Source organism: Sander lucioperca, chromosome 21 (genome assembly GCF_008315115.2).
Source record: "Sander lucioperca isolate FBNREF2018 chromosome 21, SLUC_FBN_1.2, whole genome shotgun sequence".
NCBI classification, from domain to species: domain Eukaryota; kingdom Metazoa; phylum Chordata; class Actinopteri; order Perciformes; family Percidae; genus Sander; species Sander lucioperca.
In genome coordinates this window covers 18,598,460-18,619,055 of record NC_050193.1, presented here as the reverse complement: position 1 = coordinate 18,619,055, position 20,596 = coordinate 18,598,460, and the positions used below count along the sequence as shown (strand labels likewise).

Below are 20,596 nucleotides of genomic sequence, written 5' to 3'. Positions count from 1 at the left end.
CAAAAAATGAATAAAAGAAGATGGGTAAGTAAATATAAAAGCTAATGAATGAAAACCACCTGATTGGTGTGATTAAAGTCTGGTGTGGCGCTGCAGGTCAGAGGTCAGAGGTCAGCGAGGAGAATAAAAAGAGGAAACAGCTTCTTCTTCTGCTGCTGCTCTGACTTCCTGTGTGGACGCTGCATGAAATGACATGCTGCTCTGAAACCTCACTGTTTTATATTATATATGATGTTTAGTCCGCACACACACACACACACACACACACACACACACACACACACACACACACACACACACACACACACACACACACACACACACACACTAGGGCTGCACGATTATGGCTAAAATGATAATCACGATTATTTTGATCAATATATTGACGATTAATTATCACGATTATTTGTTAATTTTTAACCAAAACAAAATGTATTGTCACATAGGCTAATTATAACTGCTTTCACATCCATATTGTGCTACATTCCTCCTTTGTTGAAGGATACTATGAAGGAGCCATTTCAGCTGTTGTGTGACCGCTTTCTAAACATGTGCGTTTGCCGTGAAAAGATACAAGCAACGCAATTTTCTGTTCACGTTAACGCCGCATGTTAAAATTCGGTGCCAATAGGGCACAGTGCCACTTAAATGTCTGCGTTGCGCTCTGATGCTCCAAAACAGACGTTAGAGGCACCAGAAACATCGCTGCATGTCACGCTAGTTAACACTAATAATAGGTTACACAGCAGCTAACGTTAGCCTACCCTTAGTTACAGTAAACACTAATAACACGTTACACAGCAGCTAACGTTAGCCTACCGTTAGCTACAGTAAACACTAATAACACGTTACACAGCAGCTAACGTTAGCCTACCATTAGCTACAGTAGTAACTGGATTAAACAGGGCTAAAATGCTGACAGCTAAACGGTGTAGTGTGACTGTATTTCACTGTAAAGAATTAAAACAGCGGGACATACAACAGTCTGCAGCTAAAGCTATGAGCTAACAGACTCAAACTAGCACTGGTCACTGCTGTTGTCTGAAAAACAACACAGACAGGACTAAATGTTGCGTTTACTGGTAAACTGGTAAACCTTGTGACGACTTATGACCGATTGCTATCTGTTGTGGAATTTTCCTCACGTTACTCTGTCCTCTGTGACTGTCTACATCTAAACTAAGCTGTGCGGTGCAGGGAACCACTCTGATTGGCTCATGGAACCACTCTGATTGGCTCAGGGAACCACTCTGATTGGCTAATGGAGGCACGTGATCAGAGAGTGGTTTAAGGAGCTTTGATACGGAGCGCTCTATGAACGGAATGAAGCATTTTAAATATCGCTCGGTCACGTGAATTTGATCGTGGGAAGCCAAAATCGTGATCGTAATTAAAATTTGATTAATTGTGCAGCCCTACCACAGTCCCACACACACACACACACACACACACACACACACACACACACACACACACACACCCACACACACACACGGCTGGGACGGTTACCACATTACTGCAATACCGCGGTCACGTGACCCCTAGCGCGGGTCTGAGCTTGTCACAGTCATTACCGCAAAAAAACATTGACCTGCACATGTGTGCACGTTGTGTCTAATGATACGGATTCATTGATTCTAACAACATGGATTCATTGATTCTAACAACATGGAGTCATTGATTCTAACGACATGGATTCATTGATTCTAACGACATGGATTCACTGATTCTAACAACATGGATTCATTGATTCTAACGACATGGATTCATTGATTCTTATGACATGGATTGTGTCTGATGACATGTGTCTTTCATGGATTAAAAAACAAAACTTATCATCAAAACATGGAGCTAATCCGACCTTTCAAGAGTTGAGGAGCGCAGTGTTCCATGACACATAATAACATTACATTCGTGTTGACTATTATGCCTATACGTGTTGATTATTAGACCTACATGTGTTGACTATTAGGCCTATATGTGTTGACTATTAGACCTATATGTGTTGACTATTAGACCTATATGTGTTGACTATTAGGTCTATATATGTTGACTATTAGACCTATATGTGTTGACTATTAGACCTATATGTGTTGACTATTAGACCTATACGTGTTGACTATTAGGTCTATACGTGTTGACTATTAGACCTATATGTGTTGACTATTAGGTCTATATGTGTTGACTATTAGACCTATATGTGTTGACTATTAGACCTATATGTGTTGACTATTAGGTCTATACGTGTTGACTATTAGACCTATACGTGTTGACTATTAGACCTATATGTGTTGACTATTAGACCTAAATGTGTTGACTATTAGACCTATATGTGTTGACTATTAGGCCTATATGTGTTGACTATTAGGCCTATATGTGTTGACTATTAGGCCTATATGTGTTGACTATTAGGCCTATATGTGTTGACTATTAGGTCTATATGTGTTGACTATTAGGTCTATATGTGTTGACTATTAGGTCTATATGTGTTGACTATTAGGCCTATATGTGTTGACTATTAGGTCTATATGTGTTGACTATTAGGTCTATATGTGTTGACTATTAGGTCTATATGTGTTGACTATTAGGCCTATATGTGTTGACTATTAGGTCTATACGTGTTGACTATTAGACCAATACGTGTTGACTATTAGGCCTATATGTGTTGACTATTAGGCCTATATGTGTTGACTATTAGGTCTATATGTGTTGACTATTAGGTCTATATGTGTTGACTATTAGGTCTATATGTGTTGACTATTAGACCTATATGTGTTGACTATTAGGTCTATACGTGTTGACTATTAGACCTATATGTTTTGACTATTAAACCTATATGTGTCGGCCTATACGTGTTGACTATTAGGTCTATAGGTGTTGACTATTAGACCTATATGTGTTGACTATTAGGTCTATACGTGTTGACTATTAGACCTATATGTTTTGACTATTAAACCTATATGTGTCGACCTATACGTGTTGACTATTAGATCTATACGTGTTGACTATTAGACCTATACGTGTTGACTATTAGACCTACAGTATATGTGTTGACTATTAGGTCTATACGTGTTGACTATTAGACCTATATGTGTTGACTATTACACCTATACGTGTTGACTATTACACCTATACGTGTTGACTATTAGGTCTATATGTGTTGAGTATTAGACCTATACGTGTTGACTATTAGGTCTATATGTGTTGACTATTAGGTCTATATGTGTTGACTATTAGGTCTATATGTGTTGACTATTAGGTCTATATGTGTTGACTATTAGGTCTATATGTGTTGACTATTAGGTCTATACGTGTTGACTATTAGACCTAAATGTATTGACTATTAGACCTATACGTGTTGACTATTAGGTCTATATGTGTTGACTATTAGACCTATATGTGTTGACTATTAGACCTATATGTGTTGACTATTAGGCCTATATGTGTTGACTATTAGGCCTATATGTGTTGACTATTAGGTCTATATGTGTTGACTATTAGGCCTATATGTGTTGACTATTAGGTCTATATGTGTTGACTATTAGGTCTATACGTGTTGACTATTAGACCAATACGTGTTGACTATTAGACCAATACGTGTTGACTATTAGGCCTATATGTGTTGACTATTAGGCCTATATGTGTTGACTATTAGGTCTATATGTGTTGACTATTAGGTCTATATGTGTTGACTATTAGGTCTATATGTGTTGACTATTAGACCTATATGTGTTGACTATTAGACCTATATGTTTTGACTATTAAACCTATATGTGTCGACCTATACGTGTTGACTATTAGGTCTATACGTGTTGACTATTAGACATATACGTGTTGACTATTAGACCTACAGTATATGTGTTGACTATTAGGTCTATACGTGTTGACTATTAGACCTAAATGTGTTGACTATTAGACCTATACGTGTTGACTATTAGACCTATATGTTGACTATTAGACCTATATGTGTTGACTATTTGACCTATATGTGTTGACTATTAGACCTATATGTGTTGACTATTACACCTATACGTGTTGACTATTAGACCTATATGTGTTGACTATTAGACCTATACGTGTTGACTATTAGGTCTATATGTGTTGACTATTAGACCTATACGTGTTGACTATTAGGTCTATATGTGTTGACTATTAGGCCTATATGTGTTGACTATTAGGTCTATATGTGTTGACTATTAGACCTATACGTGTTGACTATTAGGTCTATACGTGTTGACTATTAGACCTATATGTGTTGACTATTAGACCTATATGTGTTGACTATTAGGCCTATATGTGTTGACTATTAGACCTAAATGTGTTGACTATTAGACCTATATGTTTTGACTATTAGGCCTATATGTGTTGACTATTAGGCCTATATGTGTTGACTATTAGGTCTATATGTGTTGACTATTAGACCTATATGTGTTGACTATTAGACCTATATGTGTTGACTATTAGGCCTATATGTGTTGACTATTAGACCTAAATGTGTTGACTATTAGACCTATATGTTTTGACTATTAGGCCTATATGTGTTGACTATTAGGCCTATATGTGTTGACTATTAGGTCTATATGTGTTGACTATTAGGTCTATACGTGTTGACTATTAGACCAATACGTGTTGACTATTAGGCCTATATGTGTTGACTATTAGGCCTATATGTGTTGACTATTAGGTCTATATGTGTTGACTATTAGGCCTATATGTGTTGACTATTAGGTCTATATGTGTTGACTATTAGGTCTATACGTGTTGACTATTAGACCTATATGTTTTGACTATTAAACCTATATGTGTCGACCTATACGTGTTGACTATTAGGTCTATATGTGTTGACTATTAGGTCTATATGTGTTGACTATTAGACCTATATGTGTTGACTATTAGACCTATATGTTTTGACTATTAAACCTATATGTGTCGACCTATACGTGTTGACTATTAGGTCTATACGTGTTGACTATTAGACATATACGTGTTGACTATTAGACCTACAGTATATGTGTTGACTATTAGGTCTATACGTGTTGACTATTAGACCTAAATGTGTTGACTATTAGACCTATACGTGTTGACTATTAGACCTATATGTTGACTATTAGACCTATATGTGTTGACTATTTGACCTATATGTGTTGACTATTAGACCTATATGTGTTGACTATTACACCTATACGTGTTGACTATTAGACCTATATGTGTTGACTATTAGACCTATACGTGTTGACTATTAGGTCTATATGTGTTGACTATTAGACCTATACGTGTTGACTATTAGGTCTATATGTGTTGACTATTAGGCCTATATGTGTTGACTATTAGGTCTATATGTGTTGACTATTAGACCTATACGTGTTGACTATTAGGTCTATACGTGTTGACTATTAGACCTATATGTGTTGACTATTAGACCTATATGTGTTGACTATTAGGCCTATATGTGTTGACTATTAGACCTAAATGTGTTGACTATTAGACCTATATGTTTTGACTATTAGGCCTATATGTGTTGACTATTAGGCCTATATGTGTTGACTATTAGGTCTATATGTGTTGACTATTAGGTCTATACGTGTTGACTATTAGACCAATACGTGTTGACTATTAGGCCTATATGTGTTGACTATTAGGCCTATATGTGTTGACTATTAGGTCTATATGTGTTGACTATTAGGCCTATATGTGTTGACTATTAGGTCTATATGTGTTGACTATTAGGTCTATACGTGTTGACTATTAGACCTATATGTTTTGACTATTAAACCTATATGTGTCGACCTATACGTGTTGACTATTAGGTCTATAGGTGTTGACTATTAGACCTATACGTGTTGACTATTAGACCTATATGTGTTGACTATTAGGTCTATACGTGTTGACTATTAGACCTAAATGTTTTGACTATTAAACCTATATGTGTCGACCTATACGTGTTGACTATTAGGTCTATACGTGTTGACTATTAGACCTAAATGTGTTGACTATTAGACCTATATGTGTTGACTATTAGACCTATACGTGTTGACTATTAGACCTATATGTGTTGACTATTTGACCTATATGTGTTGACTATTAGACCTATATGTGTTGACTATTACACCTATACGTGTTGACTATTAGACCTATATGTGTTGACTATTAGACCTATACGTGTTGACTATTAGGTCTATATGTGTTGACTATTAGACCTATACGTGTTGACTATTAGACCTATACGTGTTGACTATTAGGTCTATATGTGTTGACTATTAGGTCTATATGTGTTGACTATTAGGTCTATATGTGTTGACTATTAGGTCTATACGTGTTGACTATTAGACCTAAATGTATTGACTATTAGACCTATACGTGTTGACTATTAGGTCTATATGTGTTGACTATTAGACCTATATGTGTTGACTATTAGACCTATATGTGTTGACTATTAGACCTATATGTGTTGACTATTAGGCCTATATGTGTTGACTATTAGGCCTATATGTGTTGACTATTAGGTCTATATGTGTTGACTATTAGGTCTATATGTGTTGACTATTAGGCCTATATGTGTTGACTATTAGGTCTATATGTGTTGACTATTAGGTCTATACGTGTTGACTATTAGACCAATACGTGTTGACTATTAGGCCTATATGTGTTGACTATTAGACCTATACGTGTTGACTATTAGATCTATATGTGTTGACTATTAGGTCTATATGTGTTGACTATTAGACCTATACGTGTTGACTATTAGACCTATACCTGTTGACTATTAGACCTATACGTGTTGACTATTAGACCTATATGTGTTGACTATTAGGCCTATATGTGTTGACTATTATATCTATATGTGTTGACTATTAGACCTATATGTGTTGACTATTAGACCTATACGTGTTGACTATTAGGTCTATATGTGTTGACTATTAGGTCTATATGTGTTGACTATTAGACCTATACGTGTTGACTATTAGATCTATATGTGTTGACTATTAGGTCTATATGTGGTGACTATTAGACCTATATGTGTTGACTATTAGGTCTATATGTGTTGACTATTAGGCCTATACGTGTTGACTATTAGACCTATATGTGTTGACTATTAAGTCTATACGTGTTGACTATTAGACCTATACGTGTTGACTATTAGACCTATATGTGTTGACTATTAGACCTATATGTGTTGACTATTAGACCTATACGTGTTGACTATTAGGTCTATATGTGTTGACTATTAGGTCTATATGTGTTGACTATTAGGTCTATATGTGTTGACTATTAGACCTATACGTGTTGACTATTAGATCTATATGTGTTGACTATTAGGTCTATATGTGTTGACTATTAGGTCTATATGTGTTGACTATTAGACCTATACGTGTTGACTATTAGACCTATATGTGTTGACTATTAGACCTATATGTGTTGACTATTAGACCTATACGTGTTGACTATTAGGTCTGTATGTGTTGACTATTAGGTCTATATGTGTTGACTATTAGGTCTATATGTGGTGACTATTAGGTCTATATGTGATGACTATTAGACCTATATGTGTTGACTATTAGGCCTATATGTGTTGACTATTAGGTCTATACGTGTTGACTATTAGACCTATATGTGTTGACTATTAGACCTACAGTATATGTGTTGACTATTAGGTCTATACGTGTTGACTATTAGACCTAAATGTGTTGACTATTAGACCTATACGTGTTGACTATTAGACCTATATGTTGACTATTAGACCTATATGTGTTGACTATTTGACCTATATGTGTTGACTATTAGACCTATATGTGTTGACTATTAGACCTATACCTGTTGACTATTAGACCTATATGTGTTGACTATTAGACCTATATGTGTTGACTATTAGACCTATATGTGTTGACTATAAGACCTATACGTGTTGACTATTAGATCTATATGTGTTGACTATTAGGTCTATATGTGTTGACTATTAGACCTATACGTGTTGACTATTAGACCTATACCTGTTGACTATTAGACCTATACGTGTTGACTATTAGACCTATATGTGTTGACTATTAGGCCTACATGTGTTGACTATTATATCTATATGTGTTGACTATTAGACCTATATGTGTTGACTATTAGACCTATACGTGTTGACTATTAGCTCTATATGTGTTGACTATTAGGTCTATATGTGTTGACTATTAGACCTATACGTGTTGACTATTAGGTCTATATGTGGTGACTATTAGGTCTATATGTGGTGACTATTAGACCTATATGTGTTGACTATTAGGTCTATATGTGTTGACTATTAGGCCTATACGTGTTGACTATTAGACCTATATGTGTTGACTATTAAGTCTATACGTGTTGACTATTAGACCTATATGTGTTGACTATTAGACCTATACATGTTGACTATTAGGTCTATATGTGTTGACTATTAGGTATATATGTGTTGACTATTAGGTCTATATGTGTAGACTATTAGGTCTATATGTGTTGACTATTAGGTCTATATGTGGTGACTATTAGGTCTATATGTGGTGACTTTTAGGTCTATATGTGGTGACTATTAGGTCTATATGTGGTGACTATTAGACCTATATGTGTTGACTATTAGACCTATACGTGTTGACTATTAGGTCTATATGTGTTGACTATTAGGCCTATACGTGTTGACTATTAGACCTATATGTGTTGACTATTAAGTCTATACGTGTTGACTATTAGACCTATATGTGTTGACTATTAGACCTATACATGTTGACTATTAGGTCTATATGTGTTGACTATTAGGTCTATATGTGTTGACTATTAGGTCTATATGTGTTGACTATTAGGTCTATATGTGGTGACTATTAGGTCTATATGTGGTGACTTTTAGGTCTATATGTGTTGACTATTAGGTCTATACGTGTTGACTATTAGACCTATATGTGTTGACTATTAGGCCTATATGTGTTGACTATTAGGTCTATATGTGTTGACTATTAGGTCTATATGTGTTGACTATTAGACCTATACGTGTTGACTATTCGATCTATATGTGTTGACTATTAGGTCTAAATGTATTGACTATAAGACCTATAAGTGTTGACTATTAGGTCTATATGTGGTGACTATTAGGTCTATATGTGGTGACTTTTAGGTCTATATGTGTTGACTATTAGGTCTATACGTGTTGACTATTAGACCTATATGTGTTGACTATTAGGCCTATATGTGTTGACTATTAGGTCTATATGTGTTGACTATTAGGTCTATATGTGTTGACTATTAGACCTATACGTGTTGACTATTCGATCTATATGTGTTGACTATTAGGTCTAAATGTATTGACTATAAGACCTATAAGTGTTGACTATTAGGTCTATATGTGTTGACTATTAGACCTATATGTGTTGACTATTAGACCTATATGTGTTGACTATTAGACATATACGTGTTGACTATTAGATCTATATGTGTTGACTATTAGGTCTATATGTGTTGACTATTAGGTCTATATGTGTTGACTATTAGGTCTATATGTGTTGACTATTAGGCCTATATGTGTTGACTAGTAGACCTATGTGTGTTGACTATTAGGTCTATATGTGTTGACTATTAGGTCTATACGTGTTGACTATTAGGTCTATACGTGTTGACTATTAGAACTATACATGTTGACTATTAGACCTATACATGTTGACTATTAGGTCTATATGTGGTGACTATTAGGTCTATATGTGGTGACTTTTAGGTCTATATGTGGTGACTATTAGGCCTATATGTGTTGACTATTAGGCCTATATGTGTTGACTATTAGGTCTATATGTGTTGACTATTAGGTCTATACGTGTTGACTATTAGGCCTACATGTGTTGACTATTAGGTGTATATGTGTTGACTATTAGGTCTATACGTGTTGACTATTAGACCTATATGTGTTGACTATTAGGCCTATATGTGTTGACTTTTAGGTCTATATGTGTTGACTAGTAGACCTATATGTGTTGACTATTAGTTCTATACGTGTTGACTATTAGACATAAATGTGTTGACTATTAGACTTATATGTGTTGACTATTAGGTCTATGTTTGTTGACTATTAGGTCTATACGTGTTGACTATTAGACCTATACGTGTTGACTATTAGACCTATACGTGTTGACTATTAGGTCTATGTGTGTTGACTATTAGGTCTATATGTGTTGACTATTAGGTCTATACATGTTGACTATTAGACCTATACGTGTTGACTATTAGACCTATACGTGTTGACTATTAGACCTATATGTGTTGACTATTAGGCCTATATGTGTTGACTATTATATCTATATGTGTTGACTATTAGACCTATATGTGTTGACTATTAGACCTATACGTGTTGACTGTTAGGTCTATATGTGTTGACTATTAGGTCTATATGTGTTGACTATTAGGCCTATATGTGTTGACTATTAGACCTATATGTGTTGACTATTAGGCCTATATGTGTTGACTATTATATCTATATGTGTTGACTATTAGACCTATATGTGTTGACTATTAGACCTATACGTGTTGACTATTAGGTCTATATGTGTTGACTATTAGGTCTATATGTGTTGACTATTAGACCTATACGTGTTGACTATTAGATCTATATGTGTTGACTATTAGGTCTATATGTGGTGACTATTAGACCTATATGTGTTGACTATTAGGTCTATATGTGTTGACTATTAGGCCTATACGTGTTGACTATTAGACCTATATGTGTTGACTATTAAGTCTATACGTGTTGACTATTAGACCTATACGTGTTGACTATTAGACCTATATGTGTTGACTATTAGACCTATACGTGTTGACTATTAGGTCTATATGTGTTGACTATTAGGTCTATATGTGTTGACTATTAGGTCTATATGTGTTGACTATTAGACCTATACGTGTTGACTATTAGATCTATATGTGTTGACTATTAGGTCTATATGTGTTGACTATTAGGTCTATATGTGTTGACTATTAGACCTATACGTGTTGACTATTAGACCTATATGTGTTGACTATTAGACCTATATGTGTTGACTATTAGACCTATACGTGTTGACTATTAGGTCTGTATGTGTTGACTATTAGGTCTATATGTGTTGACTATTAGGTCTATATGTGGTGACTATTAGGTCTATATGTGATGACTATTAGACCTATATGTGTTGACTATTAGGCCTATATGTGTTGACTATTAGGTCTATACGTGTTGACTATTAGACCTATATGTGTTGACTATTAGACCTACAGTATATGTGTTGACTATTAGGTCTATACGTGTTGACTATTAGACCTAAATGTGTTGACTATTAGACCTATACGTGTTGACTATTAGACCTATATGTTGACTATTAGACCTATATGTGTTGACTATTTGACCTATATGTGTTGACTATTAGACCTATATGTGTTGACTATTAGACCTATACCTGTTGACTATTAGACCTATATGTGTTGACTATTAGACCTATATGTGTTGACTATTAGACCTATATGTGTTGACTATTAGACCTATACGTGTTGACTATTAGATCTATATGTGTTGACTATTAGGTCTATATGTGTTGACTATTAGACCTATACGTGTTGACTATTAGACCTATACCTGTTGACTATTAGACCTATACGTGTTGACTATTAGACCTATATGTGTTGACTATTAGGCCTATATGTGTTGACTATTATATCTATATGTGTTGACTATTAGACCTATATGTGTTGACTATTAGGTCTATATGTGTTGACTATTAGGTCTATATGTGTTGACTATTAGGTCTATACGTGTTGACTATTAGACCTATACGTGTTGACTATTAGGTCTATATGTGGTGACTATTAGGTCTATATGTGGTGACTATTAGACCTATATGTGTTGACTATTAGGTCTATATGTGTTGACTATTAGGCCTATACGTGTTGACTATTAGACCTATATGTGTTGACTATTAAGTCTATACGTGTTGACTATTAGACCTATATGTGTTGACTATTAGACCTATATGTGTTGACTATTAGGTCTATATGTGGTGACTATTAGGCCTATATGTGTTGACTATTAGGCCTATATGTGTTGACTATTAGGTCTATATGTGTTGACTATTAGGTCTATACGTGTTGACTATTAGGCCTACATGTGTTGACTATTAGGTGTATATGTGTTGACTATTAGGTCTATACGTGTTGACTATTAGACCTATATGTGTTGACTATTAGGCCTATATGTGTTGACTATTAGGTCTATATGTGTTGACTAGTAGACCTATATGTGTTGACTATTAGTTCTATACGTGTTGACTATTAGACATAAATGTGTTGACTATTAGACTTATATGTGTTGACTATTAGGTCTATGTTTGTTGACTATTAGGTCTATACGTGTTGACTATTAGACCTATACGTGTTGACTATTAGACCTATACGTGTTGACTATTAGGTCTATGTGTGTTGACTATTAGGTCTATATGTGTTGACTATTAGGTCTATACATGTTGACTATTAGACCTATACGTGTTGACTATTAGACCTATACGTGTTGACTATTAGACCTATATGTGTTGACTATTAGGCCTATATGTGTTGACTATTATATCTATATGTGTTGACTATTAGACCTATATGTGTTGACTATTAGACCTATACGTGTTGACTATTAGGTCTATATGTGTTGACTATTAGGTCTATATGTGTTGACTATTAGACCTATACGTGTTGACTATTAGATCTATATGTGTTGACTATTAGGTCTATATGTGGTGACTATTAGACCTATATGTGTTGACTATTAGGTCTATATGTGTTGACTATTAGGCCTATACGTGTTGACTATTAGACCTATATGTGTTGACTATTAAGTCTATACGTGTTGACTATTAGACCTATACGTGTTGACTATTAGACCTATATGTGTTGACTATTAGACCTATACGTGTTGACTATTAGGTCTATATGTGTTGACTATTAGGTCTATATGTGTTGACTATTAGGTCTATATGTGTTGACTATTAGACCTATACGTGTTGACTATTAGATCTATATGTGTTGACTATTAGGTCTATATGTGTTGACTATTAGGTCTATATGTGTTGACTATTAGACCTATACGTGTTGACTATTAGACCTATATGTGTTGACTATTAGACCTATATGTGTTGACTATTAGACCTATACGTGTTGACTATTAGGTCTGTATGTGTTGACTATTAGGTCTATATGTGTTGACTATTAGGTCTATATGTGGTGACTATTAGGTCTATATGTGATGACTATTAGACCTATATGTGTTGACTATTAGGCCTATATGTGTTGACTATTAGGTCTATACGTGTTGACTATTAGACCTATATGTGTTGACTATTAGACCTACAGTATATGTGTTGACTATTAGGTCTATACGTGTTGACTATTAGACCTAAATGTGTTGACTATTAGACCTATACGTGTTGACTATTAGACCTATATGTTGACTATTAGACCTATATGTGTTGACTATTTGACCTATATGTGTTGACTATTAGACCTATATGTGTTGACTATTAGACCTATACCTGTTGACTATTAGACCTATATGTGTTGACTATTAGACCTATATGTGTTGACTATTAGACATATATGTGTTAACTATTAGACCTATACGTGTTGACTATTAGATCTATATGTGTTGACTATTAGGTCTATATGTGTTGACTATTAGACCTATACGTGTTGACTATTAGACCTATACCTGTTGACTATTAGACCTATACGTGTTGACTATTAGACCTATATGTGTTGACTATTAGACCTATACATGTTGACTATTAGGTCTATATGTGTTGACTATTAGGTCTATATGTGTTGACTATTAGGTCTATATGTGTTGACTATTAGGTCTATATGTGGTGACTATTAGGTCTATATGTGGTGACTTTTAGGTCTATATGTGGTGACTATTAGACCTATATGTCTTGACTATTAGGCCTATATGTGTTGACTATTAGACCTATATGTGTTGACTATTAGGTCTAAATGTATTGACTATAAGACCTATAAGTGTTGACTATTAGGTCTATATGTGTTGACTATTAGACCTATATGTGTTGACTATTAGACCTATATGTGTTGACTATTAGACATATACGTGTTGACTATTAGATCTATATGTGTTGACTATTAGGTCTATATGTGTTGACTATTAGGTCTATATGTGTTGACTATTAGGTCTATATGTGTTGACTATTAGGTCTATATGTGTTGACTATTAGGCCTATATGTGTTGACTAGTAGACCTATGTGTGTTGACTATTAGGTCTATATGTGTTGACTATTAGGTCTATACGTGTTGACTATTAGGTCTATACGTGTTGACTATTAGAACTATACATGTTGACTATTAGACCTATACATGTTGACTATTAGGTCTATATGTGGTGACTATTAGGTCTATATGTGGTGACTTTTAGGTCTATATGTGGTGACTATTAGGCCTATATGTGTTGACTATTAGGCCTATATGTGTTGACTATTAGGTCTATATGTGTTGACTATTAGGTCTATACGTGTTGACTATTAGGCCTACATGTGTTGACTATTAGGTCTATATGTGTTGACTATTAGGTCTATACGTGTTGACTATTAGACCTATATGTGTTGACTATTAGGCCTATATGTGTTGACTATTAGGTCTATATGTGTTGACTAGTAGACCTATATGTGTTGACTATTAGTTCTATACGTGTTGACTATTAGACATAAATGTGTTGACTATTAGACTTATATGTGTTGACTATTAGGTCTATGTTTGTTGACTATTAGGTCTATACGTGTTGACTATTAGACCTATACGTGTTGACTATTAGACCTATACGTGTTGACTATTAGGTCTATGTGTGTTGACTATTAGGTCTATATGTGTTGACTATTAGGTCTATACATGTTGACTATTAGACCTATACGTGTTGACTATTAGACCTATACGTGTTGACTATTAGACCTATATGTGTTGACTATTAGGCCTATATGTGTTGACTATTATATCTATATGTGTTGACTATTAGACCTATATGTGTTGACTATTAGACCTATACGTGTTGACTATTAGGTCTATATGTGTTGACTATTAGGTCTATATGTGTTGACTATTAGGCCTATATGTGTTGACTATTGGGCCTATATGTGTTGACTATTAGGTCTATATGTGTTGACTATTAGGTCTATACGTGTTGACTATTAGGCCTACATGTGTTGACTATTAGGTCTATATGTGTTGACTATTAGGTCTATACGTGTTGACTATTAGACCTATATGTGTTGACTATTAGGCCTATATGTGTTGACTATTAGGTCTATATCTGTTAACTAGTAGACCTATATGTGTTGACTATTAGACCTATACGTGTTGACTATTAGGTCTATGTGTGTTGACTATTAGGTCTATATGTGTTGACTATTAGGTCTATACATGTTGACTATTAGACCTATACTTGTTGACTATTAGACCTATACGTGTTGACTATTAGACCTATATGTGTTGACTATTAGGCCTATATGTGTTGACTATTATATCTATATGTGTTGACTATTAGACCTATATGTGTTGACTATTAGACCTATATGTGTTGACTATTAGACCTATACGTGTTGACTATTAGGTCTATATGTGTTGACTATTAGGTCTATATGTGTTGACTATTAGACCTATATGTGTTGACTATTAGGTCTATATGTGTTGACTATTAGGTTTATATGTGTAGACTATTAGGTCTATATGTGTTGACTATTAGGTCTATATGTGGTGACTATTAGGTCTATATGTGGTGACTTTTAGGTCTATATGTGGTGACTATTAGACCTATATGTCTTGACTATTAGGCCTATATGTGTTGACTATTAGACCTATATGTGTTTACTATTAGGTCTATATGTGTTGACTATTAGGCCTATACGTGTTGACTATTAGACCTATATGTGTTGACTATTAAGTCTATACGTGTTGACTATTAGACCTATATGTGTTGACTATTAGACCTATACGTGTTGACTATTAGGTCTATATGTGTTGACTATTAGGCCTATACGTGTTGACTATTAGACCTATATGTGTTGACTATTAAGTCTATACGTGTTGACTATTAGACCTATATGTGTTGACTATTAGACCTATACGTGTTGACTATTAGGTCTATATGTGTTGACTATTAGGTCTATATGTGTTGACTATTAGGTCTATATGTGGTGACTATTAGGTCTATATGTGGTGACTTTTAGGTCTATATGTGGTGACTATTAGACCTATATGTCTTGACTATTAGGCCTATATGTGTTGACTATTAGACCTATATGTGTTGACTATTAGGTCTATATGTGTTGATTATTAGGCCTATACGTGTTGACTATTAGACCTATATGTGTTGACTATTAAGTCTATACGTGTTGACTATTAGACCTATATGTGTTGACTATTAGACCTACAGTATATGTGTTGACTATTAGGTCTATATGTGTTGACTATTAGGTCTATACGTGTTGACTATTAGACCTATATGTGTTGACTATTAGGTCTATATGTGGTGACTTTTAGGTCTATATGTGGTGACTATTAGACCTATATGTCTTGACTATTAGGCCTATATGTGTTGACTATTAGACCTATATGTGTTGACTATTAGGTCTATATGTGTTGATTATTAGGCCTATACGTGTTGACTATTAGACCTATATGTGTTGACTATTAAGTCTATACGTGTTGACTATTAGACCTATATGTGTTGACTATTAGACCTACAGTATATGTGTTGACTATTAGGTCTATATGTGTTGACTATTAGGTCTATACGTGTTGACTATTAGACCTATATGTGTTGACTATTAGGCCTATATGTGTTGACTATTAGGTCTATATGTGTTGACTATTAGGTCTATATGTGTTGACTATTAGACCTATACGTGTTGACTATTCGATCTATATGTGTTGACTATTAGGTCTAAATGTATTGACTATAAGACCTATAAGTGTTGACTATTAGGTCTATATGTGTTGACTATTAGACCTATATGTGTTGACTATTAGACCTATATGTGTTGACTATTAGACATATACGTGTTGACTATTAGATCTATATGTGTTGACTATTAGGTCTATATGTGTTGACTATTAGGTCTATATGTGTTGACTATTAGGTCTATATGTGTTGACTATTAGGTCTATATGTGTTGACTATTAGGCCTATATGTGTTGACTAGTAGACCTATGTGTGTTGACTATTAGGTCTATATGTGTTGACTATTAGGTCTATACGTGTTGACTATTAGGTCTATACGTGTTGACTATTAGAACTATACATGTTGACTATTAGACCTATACATGTTGACTATTAGGTCTATATGTGGTGACTATTAGGTCTATATGTGGTGACTTTTAGGTCTATATGTGGTGACTATTAGGCCTATATGTGTTGACTATTAGGCCTATATGTGTTGACTATTAGGTCTATATGTGTTGACTATTAGGTCTATACGTGTTGACTATTAGGCCTACATGTGTTGACTATTAGGTCTATATGTGTTGACTATTAGGTCTATACGTGTTGACTATTAGACCTATATGTGTTGACTATTAGGCCTATATGTGTTGACTATTAGGTCTATATGTGTTGACTAGTAGACCTATATGTGTTGACTATTAGTTCTATACGTGTTGACTATTAGACATAAATGTGTTGACTATTAGACTTATATGTGTTGACTATTAGGTCTATGTTTGTTGACTATTAGGTCTATACGTGTTGACTATTAGACCTATACGTGTTGACTTTTAGACCTATACGTGTTGACTATTAGGTCTATGTGTGTTGACTATTAGGTCTATATGTGTTGACTATTAGGTCAATACATGTTGACTATTAGACCTATACGTGTTGACTATTAGAACTATACGTGTTGACTATTAGACCTATATGTGTTGACTATTAGGCCTATATGTGTTGACTATTATATCTATATGTGTTGACTATTAGACCTATATGTGTTGACTATTAGACCTATACGTGTTGACTATTAGGTCTATACGTGTTGACTATTAGGTCTATATGTGTTGACTATTAGGCCTATATGTGTTGACTATTAGGCCTATATGTGTTGACTATTAGGTCTATATGTGTTGACTATTAGGTCTATACGTGTTGACTATTAGGCCTACATGTGTTGACTATTAGGTCTATATGTGTTGACTATTAGGTCTATACGTGTTGACTATTAGACCTATATGTGTTGACTATTAGGCCTATATGTGTTGACTATTAGGTCTATATGTGTTAACTAGTAGACCTATATGTGTTGACTATTAGTTCTATACGTGTTGACTATTAGACATAAATGTGTTGACTATTAGACTTATATGTGTTGACTATTAGGTCTATGTGTGTTGACTATTAGGTCTATACGTGTTGACTATTAGACCTATACGTGTTGACTATTAGACCTATACGTGTTGACTATTAGGTCTATGTGTGTTGACTATTAGGTCTATATGTGTTGACTATTAGGTCTATACATGTTGACTATTAGACCTATACTTGTTGACTATTAGACCTATACGTGTTGACTATTAGACCTATATGTGTTGACTATTAGGCCTATATGTGTTGACTATTATATCTATATGTGTTGACTATTAGACCTATATGTGTTGACTATTAGACCTATACGTGTTGACTATTAGGTCTATATGTGTTGACTATTAGGTCTATATGTGTTGACTATTAGACCTATATGTGTTGACTATTAGGTCTATATGTGTTGACTATTAGACCTATATGTGTTGACTATTAGGTCTATATGTGTTGACTATTAGGTTTATATGTGTAGACTATTAGGTCTATATGTGTTGACTATTAGGTCTATATGTGGTGACTATTAGGTCTATATGTGGTGACTTTTAGGTCTATATGTGGTGACTATTAGACCTATATGTGTTGACTATTAAGTCTATACGTGTTGACTATTAGACCTATATGTGTTGACTATTAGACCTATACGTGTTGACTATTAGGTCTATATGTGTTGACTATTAGGCCTATACGTGTTGACTATTAGACCTATATGTGTTGACTATTAAGTCTATACGTGTTGACTATTAGACCTATATGTGTTGACTATTAGACCTATACATGTTGACTATTAGGTCTATATGTGTTGACTATTAGGTTTATATGTGTTGACTATTAGGTCTATATGTGTTGACTATTAGGCCTATACGTGTTGACTATTAGACCTATATGTGTTGACTATTAAGTCTATACGTGTTGACTATTAGACCTATATGTGTTGACTATTAGACCTACAGTATATGTGTTGACTATTAGGTCTATATGTGTTGACTATTAGGTCTATACGTGTTGACTATTAGACCTATATGTGTTGACTATTAGGCCTATATGTGTTGACTATTAGGCCTATATGTGTTGACTATTAGGTCTATATGTGTTGACTATTAGTCCTATACGTGTTGACTATTCGATCTATATGTGTTGACTATTAGGTCTAAATGTATTGACTATTAGGTCTATATGTGTTGACTATTAGGTCTATATGTGTTGACTATTAGACCTATATGTGTTGACTATTAGACCTATATGTGTTGACTATTAGACATATACGTGTTGACTATTAGATCTATATGTGTTGACTATTAGGTCTATATGTGTTGACTATTAGGTCTATATGTGTTGACTATTAGGTCTATATGTGTTGACTATTAGGTCTAAATGTATTGACTATTAGACCTATAAGTGTTGACTATTAGGTCTATATGTGTTGACTATTAGACCTATATGTGTTGACTATTAGACATATACGTGTTGACTATTAGATCTATATGTGTTGACTATTAGGTCTATATGTGTTGACTATTAGGTCTATATGTGTTGACTATTAGGTCTATATGTGTTGACTATTAGGTCTATATGTGTTGACTATTAGGCCTATATGTGTTGACTAGTAGACCTATGTGTGTTGACTATTAGGTCTATATGTGTTGACTATTAGGTCTATACGTGTTGACTATTAGGTCTATACGTGTTGACTATTAGACCTATACATGTTGACTATTAGACCTATACATGTTGACTATTAGGTCTATATGTGGTGACTATTAGGTCTATATGTGGTGACTTTTAGGTCTATATGTGGTGACTATTAGGCCTATATGTGTTGACTATTAGGCCTATATGTGTTGACTATTAGGTCTATATGTGTTGACTATTAGGTCTATACGTGTTGACTATTAGGCCTACATGTGTTGACTATTAGGTCTATATGTGTTGACTATTAGTTCTATACGTGTTGACTATTAGACCTATATGTGTTGACTATTAGGTCTATATGTGTTGACTAGTAGACCTATATGTGTTGACTATTAGTTCTATACGTGTTGACTATTAGACATAAATGTGTTGACTATTAGACTTATATGTGTTGACTATTAGGTCTATGTGTGTTGACTATTAGGTCTATACGTGTTGACTATTAGACCTATACGTGTTGACTATTAGACCTATACGTGTTGACTATTAGGTCTATGTGTGTTGACTATTAGGTCTATATGTGTTGACTATTAGGTCTATACATG

At 34.2% G+C, this 20,596-nt stretch overlaps 1 protein-coding gene across 6 annotated transcripts in view; it reads right to left on the bottom strand.

Moving 5' to 3' along the window:
• arhgap27l (Rho GTPase activating protein 27, like) overlaps positions 1-20,596 on the bottom strand; it is a 70,310-nt gene that overhangs the window by 35,592 nt on the left and 14,122 nt on the right. The gene's annotated exons all lie outside the window — the stretch shown is intronic.